This window comes from Loxodonta africana, chromosome X, assembly GCF_030014295.1.
Source record: "Loxodonta africana isolate mLoxAfr1 chromosome X, mLoxAfr1.hap2, whole genome shotgun sequence".
NCBI lineage: Eukaryota > Metazoa > Chordata > Mammalia > Proboscidea > Elephantidae > Loxodonta > Loxodonta africana.
In genome coordinates, this window is record NC_087369.1 from 121484677 (window position 1) to 121500021 (window position 15345).

The window sequence follows — 15345 nt, forward strand, 5'->3', positions numbered from 1 at the left end:
AATTTCCTCATTTCCAAAATGGGGATAAAATGGACTACCTTCCCAGCTTGTGGTAAAAAATAAGTAAAACAATGGACATATTGCATAGCACTATGCCAAAAAAAAACCCCAGTTGCCATGGAGTCGATTCTGACTCATGAAGACCTCAAGTGTTTGAGAGAAGAACTGCCCTTCATAGGATTTTCATAGCTGTGACTTTCTTCTGAGGCACCTCTGTGTTCAAATCACTAAGCTGCTGGTTAGGAGCTGAGCGCTTAAATGTTTACACCACCTAAAGACTCATTATAGCACAGTAGATACTTAAAAATATTTGTTGAATTAATTAATACTTTTCTAAGCTCTGCCTCCCACTGCATTCCTAATGTCAGAAGTAAATAAAGAACGGAGGAATCAAAATGTGATGATCCTCAGGAAAATATATTTCTGAGGTTTGGACAGTGATATCATTGTAAACTTTGGCAAGAAACCCTTCACTAGCCCCACAGACAAAAGCTTCCATCAGAAAAAAAAATCCACCACCAAGTATCTCTCATGTGGAAACTCTTTATACTCCTATTTCTTTCTTATGTCCTATTAGGTCTTATTTCTGAAAAATATTTCTAGACATTCTAATACAAATATTAGGATCAGTCCCCATTCATTCCACAAATATTTAATGATCCCATACTATGTATATGGGCCCTGGGTGATGCAAACAGTTAAGCGCTGGATTACTAACTGAAAAGTTGGTAGTTTGAGCCGACCTAGAGGCACCTCAGAAGACAGGCCTGGTGATGTGCTTCCAAAAGGTCACAGCTATGAAAACCCTATGGAGCAGTCCTACTCTGCAATATATGGGGTTGCCAGGAGTCAGAATCAACTTGAGGACAGCTGGTTTAGCTTTTGCTATACAATGTATGGTGACATTGGTGGCTCAGTAGTACAATTCACACCTTCCATGCAGAGACCTGGGCTTGATTCCGGGCCAATGCAGCTCATGCACAGCCTCCCCGTCTGTCAGTGGAGGCTTGTATGTTGCTATGATGCAGAACAGGTTTCAGTGGAGCTTCCAGACTAAGACAGACTAGGAGAAAAGGCCTGGTGATCTACTTGCAAAAATCAGCCCATGAAAACCCTATGGATCACAACGGTCCAATCCACAACTGATCCTGGGTATGGCGCAGGACCAGCAGCTTTTTATTCCATTGTGCATGGGGTCACCATGAGTCAGGGACCACCTCGATGGCAGCTACCAACAACAATACTATGTATAGGCACTGTGATAGATGAGGGTTAAGAGGAGAAATAACCCTCTCCACAGCATACATACATAGTATAACACACTGGTTTTGGAATCAGACGGGCCTGATTTTGCATGCCAGCTGTGTGATCTTCTGCAAGTTTTTGAACCAATTTGTGCTTCATTTCTCTTTATTTGTAAAATGAAGAAAACAACAGCACCTAATCCATTCAGTCATTTAGTAAATATTTGTTGAGCACCTACTATATGCCAGCTATTCTGCTAGACCCATAGGGTTGTTGTGAAGCTGAAATAACATGAAAATACATAATGTGCTTACCACGATGGTAGTTATTGTCACAAGGCAGAGCCTCACTGAAATTTGAATTCCAGGACTGGTGATTCTAACTCAACATGTCCAAAACCAAAATCATAATTTCCTCCTGGTATGCTTCTTTCTTCTTAATCTTCCCCTGCCTCAAACAAACACCCAAATAAACCAGTTCTTTCTCCTTGGTTCCCTCTCTCCATTAACTTAACAGCTAAGGAGTTATCCAGATTAGAAATGTCCATCATCTTTGATTTTTCTCTCTTCCCCCACATCTAGTTGGTCATTTTGTTCCGATATGCTACACCTGGAGGCTTGCACTGGCTGGAGAAAATTCGATTGAGCACCTCTCTTCCCAACTGCTCGTACAGTGATGTCCAGTTGGTAGATTGAAGTCAGGGTGGCACTGAGCAGCCATGTCCTCTGCAGATCTGGGCCTGTACCATAAATATAGCAGGTTGCGTATCTATTCATTCGTTGAAGAAAATAATTAAACCTGTTATGAACATTCTTGTACAAGTCTTTGTATGGTATTTTTAATGTTAGCCATTCTGATAGGTATATGGTAACATCTCGTTGTGGTTTATTTTGCATTTCTCTAATGAGTAACGATGTTGAGCATCTTTTCATGTGCTTATTTGCCACCCATATATAGTCTTTGGTGAAGTGTCTGTTCAAGCTTTCTGTCCATTTTTTATTAGGTTGTGTGTGTCCTTATTAAGGAATTTTGAGGGTTCTTTGTACATTTGGGTTTTCTGGGTTTTGTACATTTTGGATAAAAGTTCTTTATCAGATATATGTGATTTACAAATATTTTCTCCCAGTCTGTGTCTTGTCTTTTCATTCTCTTTAACAGTGTCTTTTGCGGAGCAGTTGTCTTTTTTTCTTCAGTTTTATTTATTTTGTTGTTGAGAATATACACAGCAAAACGTACACCAATCCAACAGCTTCTACATGTACAATTTAGTGACATTGATTACATTCTTCGAGTTGTGCAACCATTCTCACCCTCCTTTTCTGAGTTGTTCCTCCCCATTTAACACAAACTCACTGCCCTCTAGGTTTTGTATCTAATCTTATAAGTTGCTGTTGTAAATTTGATCCAATATAGACAGTTCTTAAAAGAACACAATGCTCAAGGCAAACATTCTTGACTAGTTAAGCTAAACTATTGTTTGGTTTTAAGAAGACTTCAGGGAGTATTTTTGGTTTAAGGCTTAAAGATTTTCTCAGGGCAGTAGTTTCAGGGGTTCAGCCAAACTTCATGGCTCCAGGAAGTCTGGAGTCCATGAGAATTTGAAATTCTGCGTTTTCCGCCTTTCTATCAGGATTCGCCTATAGAATCTTTGATCGAAACGTTCAGTGATGGTAGCTGGGCAGCATCCAGTTCTTCTTGTCTCATGGCAAAGGAGGCAGAGAGTTGTTCCTGGAGGCAATTAGCCACACATTCCATATCCTCCTCCTATTCTTGACTCTCCTTCCTCTGTTGCTCCAGGTGAAATTGAGACCAATTGTTGTGCCTTGGATGGCTGCTTACAGCCCAAGTTCTTAATGGCACACCTCTGCTTCTTTGTGTTTTTCAAATTGGCTACCTTTCAGTCCCCACTACCACTACCCTGGATACAGCTCTCATTTCTTTCCTAGACCTTTGCTGTGTTGTTAGCTGCCATCTAGTCACCCAGACTCATGGCTACCCAATGCACAACAGAATGAAATGCTGCCCAGTCCTGGGCCATATCTATGATCAGTTGCAGATCAGAGCATTTCGATTCATAGGATTTTCACTGGCTGATTTTCGGAAGTAGATTGCCACGCCTTTCTCCCTAGTCTGTCATAGTCTGCAAGCTCTGCTGAAACCTGTTCAGCATGATAGCAACACACAAGCCCCCACTGACAGACAGGTGGTGGCTGCGCATGAGGGAGGTGCGTTGGCCGGGAATCAAACCCAGATCTCCCGCACTGAAGGCGAGAATTCTACCACTGAATCACCTGTGCCTCACAGACCTTTGCTAGTGCCTTCTAAATGGTTTCCTTATCTCTTTTCACTCCCTCTGTCAATCAAGCCTCCATACTCCCTCCAGAGTTCTCTTCCTAAATGTGGATTGGATTGTGTTTCATCTGTTTAACACATTCCATTGCCTGGAGAAGTAAGCCCAACCTCCTGCACATGGGATTCCGTGCCCTTCACAGCCTGCTTGAATGTGCCATGAACTTGCAGACCTCTATGCCCTTGCTCATGCTGTTCCCTCAGCCTGGAATGCCCTTGTCTTCCTGGGGACCAGTTTAAATATCTGCCTTCTCAGAGGTCTCACAGATGCTCTCCTCTTGAGGTGAGAATTAATTTCTCAGTCCCTGTGCCATTAGGAGGAACCCTGGTGACTCAGTGGTTAAGAGCTGGACTGCTAACCAAAAGATCAGCAGTTTGAATCCATCAGCCACTCCTTGGAAACCCTATGGGGCAGTTCTACTCTGTCCTATAGGGTCGCTATGAGTCAGAATCGACTGTACAGCAACAGGTTTGGTTTTGGTTTGGTGCCCTTAGGCTGAGCTTCCCCAAGAGGAGCAAGCAGGGATAATAGTAGTAGTAACAGCAGGAACAGCAGGCTTTCAATAAGCATAGATTTTCTGGGTAGTTTGGATCCTGGTAGGTTCGAGCAGAAGAAAAGACTAGACAGTGTGGGTGCTAAGGCTGTCTCTGTGGGAGTCAGGACATGCATCCAGAGAATCACATGGCTGCAAAAGGCTTTCAGGCAGAACTATCTCTAACCCACCCCAGAGTAGCGAAGGAGAACTTTCTGTAAATGTCTTGCAGAAGAGAATAATCACCATGGAAAATTATTTGCCTCTGCTTGGTACCTCCCCCTCACTGTGAGCCTTTTTACCCTTAGTAGAAGTGCAAGAAACTCTGACACAGGAATCTGGAGAGTGTACTGATGCGTGGGTTGGTAGCTCGTTGGTGGTGAAGGTTCATTCTGCTCCGTCTGGTATTGCCCTTTTTTCCCTCACAATTTGTTTTTTCACAAATGGTTGCTCACCAGCCCACTGTTTCTCAGGTTCAGCCTATCAAGAATGGAAAAAGAAAACAGGACCTCCAAATGGCAAAGGGACTTGAGAGAAAACAGCAGAGGTGGCACAGAAATGTCTGATGCTGTTAACCCCTTGTGCTTACACTCTTGGGGAGTCTTCAGCCCTTCTCTGGGAGGACCAGAGATGTTTTACTAGGTTGGTTGTTATTTAAAAACTATGGAATGCCAGTCCAATGAAGGGCTAGTGCAGCAGAGAATATAAGCATAGAATTTTATAGAGTCCTGGCTGCAACCCTATAACAAAGAGAAGTGCCCACGCATGGTTTTGTGTCAGTTTCTGAATTGAGTTCAAGAGGCCCTAACTCTAAGTGCTGTATGTAAAATAAAAGCAGTTAGTGCAGCTGTTCCCGTTGTATTCTTCAGTCTGGAATTAAGTTGCCGGCAGAAAATACAGGATATTTTTTCCTGCTTCAATGTAATCACATTTTGGAAGCAGGAAGTTCATTTGCTGCTTCTTTTGTATCCCTTGCAATGCTTAGCACTATTGTGCACAGAGTAGACACTTGATAAGCATGAAAGCTGGGAAGGGTAACTGAACTAAAACCAAACCAAACCCAGTGCCGTTGAGTCGATTCTGACTCATAGCAACCCTACAGGACAGAGTAGAACTGCCCCATAGGGTTTCCAAGGAGCAGCTGGTGGATTTGAACTGCCGACCATTTGGTTAGCAGCCGTAGCACTTAACCACTACTTGCTACCAGGGTCTCCTGACAGCAATTAGTATATTCAAAACAGAATTCTCACCATGACTCCCCATCTTCCCCGTATTTCTTTTGAGCCTTGCTCCAGAAGGAGTCCTCTCTACTCCCTAAAAGTAGTCCTACATCCAGTCCTCTCCCCAGTAAGCTCACCAATTGAATTTTCTCTCTGCGACTACAGTCATGTACCACATAGTGTCCGTTCAGGCAATGTTCAACTGCATATACGTTCATGGTATCATAAGGTTACAATGTTGTTAGGTGCCTTCCAGTGGATTCCGACTCATAGCAACCTTATGTACAAAAGAACAAAACACTGCCTGGTCCTATGCCATCTTTACAATAGTTGCTGTATTTGGGCCCATTGTTGCAGCCACCGTGTCAATCCATTCCTTTGAGGCTCTTGCTCTTTTTCGCTGACCTTCTACAAGGTTATAATAGAGGTCAGAAAAACTGATGGGAGAACAGGATGTAGCAGAGGTTACATCTTTAACATAATAATACAGTAATAATAATAATAATGTTTTAATGGGACTAAAGGGGCACACCAGCCCAGGGGCAAGGACTAGAAGGCAGGAGGGGACAGGAAAGCTGGTAATAGGGAGCCCAAGGTTGAGAAGGGAGAGTGTTGACATGTTATGCAGTTGTTTGCCAATGTCATAGAACAATATGTGTACTAACCGTTTGATTAGAAACTAGTTTGTTCTGTAAATCTTCATCTGAAGTACAATAAAAAAAAGAGAAAAAATAATGTTTTGATGCTCGTCGCAAGTAGTGCCCATTTGTTGTTTATGAACCATTGTATGTACCTCGAATTATATTAAATAGGCTTTACGGGGGTTGGTTCGTAACTATGGATTGTATGTAAGTCACACATCAGAAACCCAGGGACTGCCTGTATACAACATACTGTTCGCACAATGTCCAAATCACACAATATCCTATTTCACAGAATGTACTGTGGACGTTAAGCAATGCATGGCTGTATTTTGCCTTTTCTCGGTGTGAATTGGGGTGCCTGAACTCACAGCGCTAATACAAGGAAAGGTGTTGCTGGGAAGAGAAATCTGGGCTTTGCACCTAAGAAATCACTGCCTTAAGTCTGCATCATGGTCTTCGTTGTTTGATGGAAAGCAGGGCTGGTAGTGCTGGGAAAGTCCCTGCATGGCACAAATGGTTAGTGCTCAAATACTAACCAAAAAGTTGGGGGTTTGAACCCAGCCAGCAACACCTGAAAAGAAAGCCCTGGTGATCTGCTTCTGTAAAGATGACAGCCACTGAAAACTCTATGGAGCAGAGTTCTACTCTGACACACATGGGGTTTCCATGAGTCAGAACCTATTCCATGGCAATGGGTTTGGTTTTTTATTGTTTGTTTAGGGGCTGAGTAGTGTTAAGCAGAAATCATTTACCCCAGAGCAAAGTGCTTTGGCGTGCAATAATTTCTTGTCTGGTGTTTATAGTCTTCTGAAACTTCAATAGTGCAGCAAGTAGTTTCCTGGCATCCAAGTGTCAGTTCTACTTTACCTCCTCAAATCATGACGCTTTTCCCCTCACTCCTCTTAGCACATGCTTCTTCCCCAGACCAGTCCTACCAATGGACCCATGAAACAGAATGAATGTTGTGAAAGTTTACCCCTATTCATTGATCTCTTACAGGTTTGCTCTGATTTAGGGTCAATAACACTAATAACTAACATTTAGTGAATGCTCACCCTGTGCCAGGCAATGCACTAGGCACTTCACATACGTATCTCATTTCATCTGCATACCTACCTAATGGCGTGGGTAATTTTATTCTTCTCATTTTACCAAGAAGGAAATGAACATCAATTAGTGGACATTAAGGCTGGAACTTGAGTCCAGACAGTCACCCTTCAGAACCTACCCTGGTAACCACTCTGCTATTACTTCTCTGAGTTATTACGGTTAGTAAGTGCTCAATAAATATTTGAACAAACAAATGATGACAGGTCTCTAAGTTTCACAGGGCTTCCCCCAAGACCTCCCTCAGGCAAAGTCATGTGTTTTTACAATACCCTGTATCATTTCTCTGTGTAGGGTTTAGACAGATGTTTGAGGGCAATTAGGTTGTGCTTGACATTTTCAAGCACAATTGAGCCCCACTTCAGGAAAGTAGAGAGCAGTTCAAATGTGAAATACCTTCTCTGGTTTGTTGAATATGAGTTAGCTGTGCTCAGGCAGCCTGCTTACTCTTAGCTACTTTTAGGGGAAAGGCTTGGGGTCTGAAGAGTAGGTACCCCAAATCCACAACCTGAATTGCTGCAGTATTCTTATGGGAGGGGTGGGGGCAAGACAGGGAGGACACACAGAACTTCAGTCTGATAAAGATTTCTTTTTTAACTGTACGGGCACTTACTGTCTACACACTTCAGTCTCCATTTAGGAAATGAGAACAATATCCCTGACTCGTTTTCTATTTCCAAAGCAGAACACTGAATCAAAGTGATTCTAAGACTGCAAAGGCTCTCTGAAGGCTTAACTGATGATAAGCATGGTCTCTAGAGGTTGGGGTATACTGACGAACAGAGGTATAATGGGCGCGATTCAGATAAAATAGTAGATTGGAGAGGGGGCGGTGAGGAACTGGTGGAGCAGAATTTCCTTATTGTTGATGAGAAGGTTGCAATGAGAGATTATTATTTATAAAAATAATCTATAAAATCTAGAATAAGTTATCCAATTTGTAAATAAATAAACATTGATAATGCACTTTACAATTGCAAAGCACTTAACAGCCATTCTTCAGTGCAGTCCTACAACTCAACATAAGGCTAAAAGTAAAGAGGCCAGGCCTGAAAGAGTCAGCCAGTGGGTAGCAAGTATGAATAGTAATTGAAATGAGAAAATGACACACATACCTCTCAGGCCCAGTACACTATTTTTCTAAGATCCTTGTTCCCTGCGCTTATAGCCACTACTCAGAAGGCGCTTATAGCTGGAGCTGGGTGGGGCAGGGGGGAGGGAGAAAATTGCATCTGATTTGCCGTAGTGCCCCTTTGTACTCCCATTGCCCTATTATATAGCATTTCTCTCATTCTACTTTGCATGTTAGTTATTTGAGCAGCTGTCTGGTGTCCCTACTAGCCAGTGAGCTCCCTGAAGTCAGGAACTGTGACTTAATTTTCCTTATATCTTGGTTTGGTTTGCAAATGTTTTACACAGAGTAACCCATTGCTGTCAAGTCAATTCTGACTCATGGTGACCGCATGCGTTACAGAGTGGAACTTCTCCATAGGGTTTTCTTGGCTGTAATCTTTACAGAAGCGGATTGCCAGACCTTTCCTCTGTGGTGCTCCTGGGTGGCTTGAAACTGCCAACCTTTAGTTTAATAGTTGAGCACAGGTCCTTTTACACAGAGTAGACCCTCCAAGCTGGTCCAAGTCCCGGATTGGCTAGAAATAGGCAGATTAACGACATGCTTAGAAAACCAGCATAGGAGGAGGTTTAAAATTTTTCTTTATTTTTTTTAAGAGCTGGGTATTTGCCATTTCAAAAAAAAAAAGATTGACACAATGGGATATCACTTCACACAGTCTGGGATGGCTAGAATAAAAAAAAGACAATAACAAATGTTGGTGAGGATGTGGGGAAATTGGAACCTTCATACTCTGCTGGCGGGAATGTAAAATGGCAGAGCTGCTGTGGAAAACAGTCTGGTAGTTCCTCAAAATGTTGAACATAGAATTACCATATGACCTAGCAATTCCACTCCTAGGTAGAAAACACATATTCACACAAAAACTTACACACGATTGTTGACAGCAGCATTATTCATAATAGTCAAAAAGTAGAAACAACTCAAATGCCTATCAACTGATGAATAAAATGTGGTGTAGCCACACAAAGGAATATTACATATTCATAAAGAGAAATGACCTTGAGTATATCCCACCTGAATTTAGAGACCATCTGAAGAATAGATTTGAAGCATTGAATACTAGTGACCGAAGACCAGATGAGTTGTGGAATGACATCAAGGACATCATACATGATGAAAGCAAGAGGTCATTGAAAAGAAAGAAAAGACCAAGGTGGATGTCAGAGGAGACTCTGAAACTTGCTCATGAACGTCGAGCAGCTAAAGCAGAAGGAAGAATTGATGAAGTAAAAAAACTGAACGGAAGATTTCAAAGGGCATCTTGAGCAGACAAAGTAAAGTATTATAATGACATGTGCAAAGAGCTGGAGATGGAAAACCAAAAGGGAAGAACACACTCGGCGTTTCTCAAGCTGAAAGAACTGAAGAAAAAATTCAAGCCTCGAGTTGCAATAGTGAAAGATTCCATGGGGAAAATATTAAATGATACAGGAAGCATCAAAAGAAGATGGAAGGAATACACAGAGTCTTTATACCAGAAAGAATTAGTTGATGTTCAACCATTTCAAGAGGTAGCACACGATCGGGAATGGATGGTACTGAAGGAAGAAGTCCAAGCTGCTCTGAAGGCACTGGCGAAAAACAAGGCTCCAGGAATTGATGGAATATCAATTGAGATGTTTCAGCAAACAGATGCAGTGCTGGAGGTGCTCACTCATCTATGCCAAGAAATATGGAAGACAGTTTCCTGGCCAACTGACTGGAAGAGATCCATATTTGTGCCTCTTCCCAAGAAAGGTGATCCAAACGAATGTGGAAATTATAGAACAATATCATTAATATTACACACAAGCAAAATTCTGCTGAAGATCATTGAAAAACGGCTGCAGCAGTATATCGACAGAGAACTGCCAGAAATTCAGGCTGGTTCCAGAAGAGGATGTGGAACCAGGGATATCATTGCTGATGTCAGATGGATCCTGGCTGAAAGCAGAGAATGCCAGAAGAATGCTTACCTCCGTTTTATTGTCTATGCAAAGGCATCCAACTATGTGGGTCATAACAAATTATGGATAACGTCACGAAGAATGGGAATTCCAGAACACTTAATTGTGCTCATGAGGAACCTTTACATAGATCAAGAGGCAGTTGTTCGGATAGAACAAGGGGATGCTGATTGGTTTAAAATTAGGAAAGGTGTGCGTCAGGGTTGTATTCTTTCACCATACCCATTCAATCTGCATGCTGAGCAAATAATCTGAGAAGCTGGACTATATGAAGAAGAACAGGGCATCAGGATTGGAGGAAGACTCATTAACAACCTGCGTTATGCAGATGATACAACCTTGCTTGCTGAAAGTGAAGAGGACTTGAAGCACTTACTAATGAAGATCAAAGACCACAGCCTTCAGTATGGATTGCACCTCAACATAAAGAAAACAAAACTCCCCACAACTGAACCAATGAGCAATACCATGATAAATGGAGAAAAGGTTGAAGTTGTCAAGGATTTCATTTTACTTGGATCCACAATCAACAGCCATGGAAGCAGCAGTCAGGAAATCATAAGACGCATTGCATTGGGTAAATCTGCTGCAAAGGGCCTCTTTAAAGTGTTGAAGAGCAAAGAGGTCACCTTGAAGACTAAGGTGCACCTGACCCAAGCCATGGTATTTTCAATCGCATCATATGCATGTGAAAGCTAGAGGGTGAATAAGGAAGACCGAAGAAGAATTGACGCCTTTGAATTGTGGTGTTGGTGAAGAATATTGAATATACCGTGGACTGCCAAGAGAACGAACAAATCTGTCTTAGAAGAAGTATGGCCAGAATGCTCCTTAGAGGCAAGGATGGTGAGACCACGTCTTACATACTTTGGACATGTTGTCAGGAGGGATCAGTCCCTGGAGAAGGACGTCGTGCTTGGCAGAGTACAGGGTCAGCGGAAAAGAGGAAGACCCTTAACGAGGTGGATTGACACAGTGGCTGCAACAATGAGCTCAAGCATAACAACAATTGTAAGGATGGCACAGGACCGGGCAGTGTTTCGTTCTGTTGTGCATAGGGTCACTATGAGTCGGAACTGACTCAACGGCACCTAACAACAACAAAGAGAAATGAAGTCCTGATGTATGGTATAACATGGAAGAACCTTGAAAACATTATGCAAAGTGAAATAAGTCAGACACAAAAGGACACATAGTGTATGATTCCACTTATATGAAATATTTAAAATAGGCAGCTGCATAGAGACAGAAAGTGTGTAAGTGGTTGCCCAGGGCTGCTAAGGGTGGGAGAAGTGGAGAGTGACTGATAATGGCTATGGGTTTTTTTAAGGAGTGACAAAAATGTTGTAAAATTAATTATGGTGATGGTTACAGAACTCTGTGAATATACTAAAAGCCATTGAACTGTATACTTTTAAATGGTAAATTGTATGTGAACTGTATCTCAATAAAAAAGGATTGAAGTAGCAATTATGGAGAAAATCAGATCGTATTGACCTATCTTATGCTTATTTTGCACGTTAGTATTATTTTTATCTTGAATTATGTACAGGACGGTGGGGTTTGTATCATTATTTTCTTGGCACTTGGGGTTTCTAAATGTCTTAATCTGGTCCTCCTGGACCCCAGGCTGCCCATCATACATCACACTGAATCTTTCCCTCTTTACCTTTCCCTTCAAAATCATTTGCCCTGTGCCCCATACCTGTTTGGTGATTAGAATTAAAGTGATAAACTAATGAGTATAATCCATAATGACTAAAGATAGCACTTCTATTTTGACAGATGCCTTAAGCTGAAGGAAGTGATTAATGAGGAATTGCAGGCAGTGTAGCAGGGCCAGTGGGAGAAGTAATTTTGATTAGTGATAGCATTTCATTTCTCTTCAAATCATGTTAAGTAGATACCTCTGACTCTATCCACTCCTGTTGTTGTTGTTGTTAGGTGCTATCAAGTCAGTTCTGACTCATAGTGATCCCACGTGACAGAGTAGAACTGCCCCATAGAGTTTCTTAGGCTGTAATCTTTATGGGAGCAGATCACCTAGTCTTTCTCTGAGGATCCGCTGGGCAGGTTTGAACTGCCAACCTTTCAGTTAGCAGCTGAGCACTTAACCATTGCACCACCAGGGCTCCTTGTCCACCTCTACAAGATTGAATTTAAGAGCCGAACCTTAGGAGGGGCCCTCTGTGGGCAAGTGGGGTAGTTCTGTGTTTAATTGCTTATTGCCCAGGCAACACTTTATGAGGCATCCTTTTATCGCTGACCAATTCTCACCTTGAAATTGTTGCTTTGCCTCTGCCAGGCAAATATCTTGTCTTTCCTTTTTGAGATATATAGAGCTCACAGCTAGATGCAAAAGATAGACAGCTCTTGTCTTTTAGGGCCAGGCTTTAGATTCCAAAACCATTTCAGGGTTTAAATGCATCCCTGAAAGAAAGTCAGGAACAGGAGGAGAATATGCAATGTGTTGGTAATTGCCTCCATAAACAAGAGGATAGGGAATGTGTTCGTAATTGCTATATAAACAACTGCCTCCTTTGTCGTGAGACCAGAAGAACGGAATGGTTCCCAGCTACCATTACTGAATATTTTGATCAAAGATTCTATAGAAGAATCCTGACCAAAAGGGGGAAAACGTAGAACAGAATTTCAAATTTCCATGGACTCCAGACTGGAGCAATGAGGATTGGATGAACCCCTGAAACTACTGCCCTGAAATAATCTTTAAAACCTAAACCAAAAATATCTCCTGAAGTTTTCTTAAAACCAAACAGTAGTTTAGTTTAACTATTAAAATATGCCTGCCTTGAGCATTATGCTCTTTTAAAACTATCTATATGGGATCAAATTGTCAACAGCAACTTGAAAGCTTAGATAGGAGCTTTAGGGGTCACTAAATTTATGTTAATGGGAGAAGAACAACTCAGAAAAGAGGGGTGAGAATAGTTGCACAACTCAAAGAATGTAATCAATGTCACTGAATTGTACATGTAGAAACTATTGAATTGGTGTATGTATTGCTGTGTATATTCTCAACAACAACAAAATAAATAAATGCATCTTCTGAAAAGGGTATTTACCAGTTGGTGGCCAGGGTACTTGCCAGAAGTTAATGCCAGTATGTGATTTTTAGTGCACCAAAAATTATCAAGTGGTACGACTAAGACTAAGAAGAAAGGCCTGAGGATTGACTTCTGAAAATCAACCAACGAAAACCCTATGGATCCCAATGATTTGAGCTGTAGGTGATCATGGGGATGGCATGGGACTGGGTAGCGTTTCTTTCTATTGTGTGTGGGGTTTCCATAGTCAGAGGCTGATTCGATGGCAGTTAACAACAACAACAACCGAAAAAAAAAAGTCCACAAAGCTCTAGGATACGTCCTCTTTTTAATATTGAGGCCCTGCCTGGAAGTGGGAGATCAGTAGAAGGAACACCAGCTTGGGGCCATATGAATGTGGGCTTGAATCCCAGCTTCCATTTCTTATTTACCTTATGAACTTGGACTTGTAACAACTCTGAACTTCAGTCTCCTTGTCTACAGAGTTGGGAATAATTATCCTTACCTAGCTTGTTGTGAGCATTACAGGAGGTAACAGATGTAAAGTGCCTTACTTTGTATTCGGCACAGAGCATGATCTCAAAAAAATGTCCATTCCCTTCTCCTCTAAATGCAAGCTACAAACAAGAAATGCCGACCTTGCCTCAGCAACCTCACCCTAAAAAAAAAGGGAAGTATAAATCAGTAGCAGTTCTCTTTAGCCTAGAAAACCAGTAGGTCTCCTTAAGTTGTATATCTTATCCTGAAAGCTTATATGTGAAGGTTGCTAGGGTATGTGCATATTTGTAGCCGTCTGGGTTGGAAGGAGGTTGGGAGGGTTGAGGATATGAACCACGGTGAATGGGAGTCTGGACTGCCTTGTTGGTATGTATGGTTAAAGAGCTATGGTGTTTGATCTATCTTGGAAATGGGGAGCTAATTACATTCCTGGCACTGCTTTCTTAGCTGTTATAGTCTACTCTGGGTATTTATGTCATCTGCAGATAGGGAAACCACCAGGGCCTTGAACAAATGAAAATAATAATCTCTTACCTTTGTACACCCATTGTTGTTGAGTCAGTTCCTACTCATAGTGACCCTGTAGGACAGAGTAGAACTGCCCCATAGAGTTTCCAAGGAGTGCTTGGTGGATCTGAACTGCCGACCTTTTAGTTCTCAGCCAAACACTTAACCACTGAGCCACCAGGGCTCCCTTACATTTTATATAAAAAAAGAACTTTATAATTTCAATATACATTCCCATCCATTATCCTGTTTGATTCTCAACCTAATCATGTGAAGTGAACAGGGCAGATATTATCCCCCTTCAGGTGAAGAAAAAACCGAGGCTCAAAAAGGTTAACAATTTGGTGACAAAATTGGGACTAGAACCTTTGTCTTCTGACTCCTAATCCAGGGTTCTTTCCACTGTACCACTTTGACAGTAGTTTGAAGGGTTTTGGTCTCAATGGAATATATTTGAAAACATAAATAGAACACAGTATTTCATTATACAACATCCTGACTGCTGGGTCTGGTTTACCAGAAGCTTGAAGAACAGCAGAAGAAAATGGGAGGTAACCGTGTGTAAGATGACTACCATGTTTTGAGATGTTCGTCAAAAGCAACAGAGGGTGCTCAGAGAATTGACTGAAACAATGCTACTTCTTCAACGCTTAGGCTCTCATAGCTTTGCATTATTCCTGACCAACTCCGATGACAAAATTCAGCCTACTCAGCATCGGGCCTCCTACGTGCCTAACATGTTCCTCCAATTTATCGCCCAATCTGATACATTCGAACTGTTGTGTTGGCACAAAAATATTGAGGGTACCATGGACTGCCAGAAGAATGAACAAATCAGTCTTAGAAGAAATAAAACCAGAATGGTCCTTTGAAGTGAGGATGGCGAGACTTCCGCTTGCTTACTTTGAACACGAGATTAGGAAAGACCACTAGCCAGAAAAGAGTATCATGTTTGGTAAAAATGAGGGAAACCATCAATGAAATGGATTGACGCAATAGCTACAACAAGGGACTCGAGCATACGAATGATCACGGAGATGGCACAGGATCAGGCAACATTTCCTTCTGCCTACAGGGTCACTATGAGTCGGAATCG